Genomic DNA, 6,000 nt, shown 5'->3' on the forward strand with positions numbered 1-6,000 from the left:
CTAAAACTCAAATGTTATTACATAATTGTTAAAGCAAGTTTCATAAACAAGTGAACTCAAAACCAACAATACTAAAGTCATATATGAAATAAAAGTAGATTTTAAATTAACACTTGAACGGTGTCAGGACAAGAGTTTTACTTGTAATTGTCAGGTTTTAAATGTTACACCTTAATTACAGTATTTATGGGTTTTACAATTAGATAACCATCTTCCATTTTAGCGGTTGTTACATTATTTTTTTCTTTAATGCTTGACTTGAATATTTGTCTTCTGTGGGTGTGGAAGATTTTTATTGGTCAATATGTAAACTAATCAGGCATAATCAATGTGACTCTAGCCATTTATGCATCAAGTTATTCTACTGTTATAATCATGCTTTTGACTGTACGTAGAGGCCTGCCTGAGAATGGAATGCGCAGAGAGTGCAGGGGTGTAGTATATGGTGCATCTGCACACTCTATTTGGACATTAGACAAAATATATGATCAGACCTCCTTGGTGCAGACATTACCAAAATACAGCATATAGTAAAGTTGGACACCCTATTTTGACATAAGACAAAATATATGATTAGGCCTCCTCGTTTCACTTAAAATAAATTCTACATCCTAAAAGCAAGCTGGAGAGACCGCCATAAAAGGTAAAAGAGTTGATAAACAGAACCATATGCATGAAATGTATTGAACATGGGCACGCCTTCAGAAGCACTGTATAAAATAGAGAACCGACACAGACTCGACAGACTGTTCTGCAGAGCTTTCTCGGTTTTATTTTCTCTTGAGAATAAAATCTTTCTTCTGGAAACAGAACCCTGAGACAATTTGATTCCTCAGATCCATGGCCGACGAAAATACACTACATTTGGCACCCCAGATGGGACTGGAAAGGAGCAGCAGAGTGGACGGCCGCTTTTGAGCTGACTGATGAGCAACACACACACACAGTGGTGGCCACCATAGAATAAGGTAAGCATTTTTGCTTATATAATTAGTGTGTGTTGTTGACTGGTCAGTTCTGAGCGGTAAGGTCACTTAAAATCTGCTCTTCCAAATTTAGAACTAATTAAATAAAAATGGAGGGTTTTGTTTCCAGAAGAAAAACTGCATATACATATTTGGTTTACTGAAAGGTCTTTTGGAAAAGGCCTGATTTTAATCTGGATAGTGTAGGCAGAAATACATTGCATGCAATGGTCTGTGTTCATTGTGGGCTGGGCCGATAAGGGACAGCAATACACGTGAGCCAGATGTATTATAGAGGAAAAGAGCTTTGGATACCGCTCTGTATATGTAAGAAACAGAGGTCTGAAACGGAAAGGCGGAAAAAGTCCTTAGGGAAGGCAGAAAATCCTGTATAGTACTGATTTTTACTTTGTTGAGGAAGTGTATCAGTGAAAGAGCGAGTAGAGCTGACAGGTCACTCAGGAGAGTGTAGAGTACTCTGTATTTATGTACGTTTTAATGTAAGTGTCTGTGTGACTGGCTGTGTTGGTGTGAGAAAATAGATCCTATATCTGGTGGAGCAAGAGGTGCACTCCCCTCCTGGACCATCACTTGGGAGTGATTAGGTTACAGAGACGGGCGTGCATGGCTGGTGTTGAGAAAGGATAAGTGCAGGAGCCCTAAAACAATAAAGTTAACTGTATGAAGGTTGTTTTAGAGAAAAATAAATAAAGATGTTCCAAGAAATGGACTAATATAGAGATGGCAGATATGGTGGAATATAGAAATAATAATAAATTAATTAAAATAAGATATGCATTTATTATTTAATAACTTATATTAATAGATGAATTTAGAAGATGCATGTGCTTAAAACTTTATATCTAATATGTGAAGACATCTAAAATTTGTATCTTGTTATCCCTGGGACACAGTATGGAAGTTAATCCATTACAGAGTTTCAGAGATTGGGCTTGAGTTATAAAAAATAAAAAAGAATTACCTGTGTAGTGCAATGTGGAATGAGAGCAAGATTGGGTGACCAAGTTAATAGGAATTGTGGTTACAAAAAGGAAGGGAACTAGTTGCTCAAATATTTAAATTAAATTATTTTATTTACAATAATAGGAATGATTTTATGTTGGTTAGGAAACATTAATTCACCAATACCAGATTTTTCTGAATCATGTATGCAAATTTAGAAGAAAAATGATGATCAGCCTTTATTTTACCATATGCATGTCTTGCTGTTATAAAAGGGTTTATTTTGTTTTATTGTAGTATACTTTGATAATAAAGGTAGATGATTTCTGCATCTTGCAAAGAAGAGAAAAAAATGCTTGCTATTTTTCTGCAATGAAGAACTTGCTTTACTAACATAGAATAAGAGAACTGCTGTTTTCAGCCAGATGATTTTGTTTTTATTAAAGGGACCTCTGAAAGAAGAGGTTGAAAAGTGAAAATCATAAAAAGAGCTGACTGCTCAGACACAATTTGGTCAGAAGTTACATAGCTACATTTGATTAATGCAGTCTCTTGAGTGTTAAAATTTCAGATGACTTCTGGAACAGTGCCTTGACAAAAGGACGCAATGAACTGGAGTCTGTCGAGAAATGGCAAAGCAGCAAACACAGCTACAAAGAGAAGAAGAGGGAGGGGCTGATGGATGATATACCCTCCTGAAAGAGGAGAGCACTCTTCAGCAAGGAGAAAGACTGAATTAAAGCAGGAAAAGGTGAATCTTTCACTTGAGACTTTTCCTGAGGGTGAAGAGAGCATCGTGAACTACAGAACTCTGGCAGAAAGCAACCAGAAGCCAGACTGAGAAGAAGCAGAGAAACAATGGAGACCGTACACCACAACATCAGGTCTTTGAGTGCCATCACAGACTGATGACCCAGTACAACAGCCCAGGCTGATGATGTCACCAGAAGGACTTCCATCCCTTCAGTGCACAGGTGCTGCATATTCAATGAACACTATAGAGACTGCTTCAAATGTTAATTATTTTATTTTATTATTTTATTAACTATTTAAATATTGATTATTCACTGGTCTCACAGCACTTCTTTAAATTCAGTGTTTTAACTAACTCTCTCAATCTGCTTTTCAATAGGTACCAGTCCAGTCTTATATCTTAAAGAAAAAATTATTTTGACAGACAGAAGTGAGTACTTGACTCACCAATCAGATAAACATGGAGCTGGATTTGGCATAGTAAGGCTGTTTCATTAACCAACTGGGGAAAAAGCACAACTGAAAACTTGACAACAATGCTGAACCCTTTTGGGGGAAAATAAAAAAAAAATAAAAAAGGGTATCTAAATGCAAAATAGGGAAATAAATAAATATATATATATATATATATATATATATATATATATATATATATATATATGGTTGAGAAAATAGAAATATTGGTCACTCCATTTTGTTTAAAGGTAACTTTCTAGGGTTAGATTTAATAAAATAATAAAAATTATTCCAAAGATCCAAAATCATGAAATCACATATGCTGTAATCACTGGGGATAACAAGATGGAAATGTTGATGGTCATGGATCCTAAATTATGCAGAGATCTCCAATCCTCTTCTCAGAGTAGCTCATGAGCAATAACAAAAAATTATTTGACTAAACTTTAAATTAGACAAACAAGAGACATTTGGGAAATTATAATTGGCTCTCTCAAATGCCCAATGCCTAGGCCTAATATTCTAAACAAATCAATCTATTAGATTTTGGAAAAAGAAAGGAAAGAAAGAAAAAGAAGTTTATAGAGCGGTGTTAAACTAAACTTTATGGCGACTGATATTGCCCAGCTGCGTGACATCTAGAAACTATGTGGAAGGATACCAGGTCTACGCTAAGTAGAGTCTAACATAAAAGGTTCATGTTATCCTACACAAAATGTGCCGTTCCACAGCTAAAATAATTAATTTCACAATCAGATGACATTTTGAGAAAAAATATGTTTTTGGCCAAAAAGGGGTGTGAAAGTCTGTGTGAAAAAGTATGAATGATGGTTTTGTATGGCATGAAAGAGAGTGTCTGACGAGACACTGAGGCAATTCAATCAATTTGCCAAAACAGCTGTATACAAATATGAATGTGGGCCCACAGGGCAAATTTATGCCCAGTAAAATAATGACCATGGATGAATTTGGTTAAGTTTCCTGGTCAGTACCTAGGTCATTGTTGTGGCAGAAAGAAAAACAGTGCCACACATGCGCAGCGTATAACATGGGAAGGCAGAGCAAAGCAAGCTTGCTCTGTCCACCCCACATCTAACTTTCTTTTTCAGCATATCATGATGGAGCTGATTCTGTGTCAAAAGGATAAAATATTGTCTTTCTGACTGTTAAAATAAATAAAGTGGGTTGAGTGTTTTCCAGGTCAAAAGGCCTATGCTACTGAGCAAGATAGGAAATTATCCAGTAATATAATTGAACTCAGTTTATAAAACAAAAAGAGATAACTGAATTAGCAAATTGTCGAGAATAAATTTGAAATGAATTGAAAAATAGCAAGGATGCTAAAAACCAAATTCTTTATTATATTATAGAAAATGGGTATTCACTCTTTTCTCATTGTAAGGACAGCACTGGAATTGTGAAAGCTCAAAAAGGGGCCAAGACAGCCCTCAACCCACATTACATTTCCACAGGTCTCACCAAGAAGGACGACTAGCAAGATGAACAAATTAGCATGCTTTATATCACTAACAAAAAACTCTTTTCCATTTACAGGTGACAGCAGTTCTAGTAAGGCCAAGGAATGCTTCGCTCCATCAAAGAGAACCAGTGAGGGTGCAGTTATGATCTCAAGGGAGAGCCTTGCATTAATCAGCAAAACGGTTACAGAGTGACACCTGAGTTCACATCTCTAACCTTAAAATACGCCAACCAGCTTCAACAACTCCACACAGCATGAAGTGAGGGATGAAGGGCATGCTAGTAACGACCCACCCTTGCCAACGATGGAAAGACCATTGCAACGACTCGCAAAGAGTCTCCCTGGTGAAGATGGAATGAGAGAGTGATGGGACTGCTACTGAGATCAAAATATTGGGAGCAGATGTGGGCCAAGAAATGGAAAAGAAAAAGTAGAAAGATAATGTCAAGTAATGGCAGATGAAGAATTTGAAGGTTATGAGAAGGGAAATGTGGATGTAGGAAGATTTGAAGGGAAAATATAGAGCAATTGGATGCAACAAATAGAATGAAAAGAGCAAAATGGAAAAGCTCTAGATTGTTTGGAAACTGAAGAAGAAGGAAAAGTATGTGTTATGTTTGGGGGACAATGCTGTATTTATATACCAAATAATACTGCTCCAGAAGGAGCATTTACTGAAGTGCTGAACATTGTTTTATCTTTAATGAGGGGTTAGGGAGACTGGATCTTTTACTCCCTCCTTGTCAAATTAGAAGAGAGATGTTTGGTCCAGTAATCCCTCAGAGTGGAATTTCATAATCTAGTCACTGGTGATAATACAATGTGACTTATTTAGTCACTAGGTAGTGTAACTATTATGACTGGATTATGGAGTAGCACTCTGGATAAAAATAATCAAATGTGAGACCTATTAAGTCTCAAAGGGGAGAATGTGGAAGATTTTTATTGGTCAATATGTAAACTAATCAGGCATAATCAATGTGACTCTAGCCATTTATGTATCAAGTTATTCTACTGTTATAATCATGCTTTTGACTGTATGTAGAGGCCTGCCTGAGAATGGAATGTGCAGAGAGTGCAGGGGTGTAGTATATGGTGCATCTGCACACTCTATTTGGATATTAGACAAAATATATGATCAGACCTCCTTGGTGCAGACATTACCAAAATACAGCATATAGTAAAGTTGGACACCCTATTTTGACATAAGACAAAATATATGATTAGGCCTCCTCGTTTCACTTAAAATAAATTCTACATCCTAAAAGCAAGCTGGAGAGACCGCCATAAAAGGTAAAAGAGTTGATAAACAGAACCATATGCATGAAATGTATTGAACATGGGCACGCCTTCAGAAGCACTGTATAAAATAGAGAACCGACA

Source organism: Carassius carassius, chromosome 1, assembly GCF_963082965.1.
Source record: "Carassius carassius chromosome 1, fCarCar2.1, whole genome shotgun sequence".
In the NCBI taxonomy this organism is placed as follows: domain Eukaryota; kingdom Metazoa; phylum Chordata; class Actinopteri; order Cypriniformes; family Cyprinidae; genus Carassius; species Carassius carassius.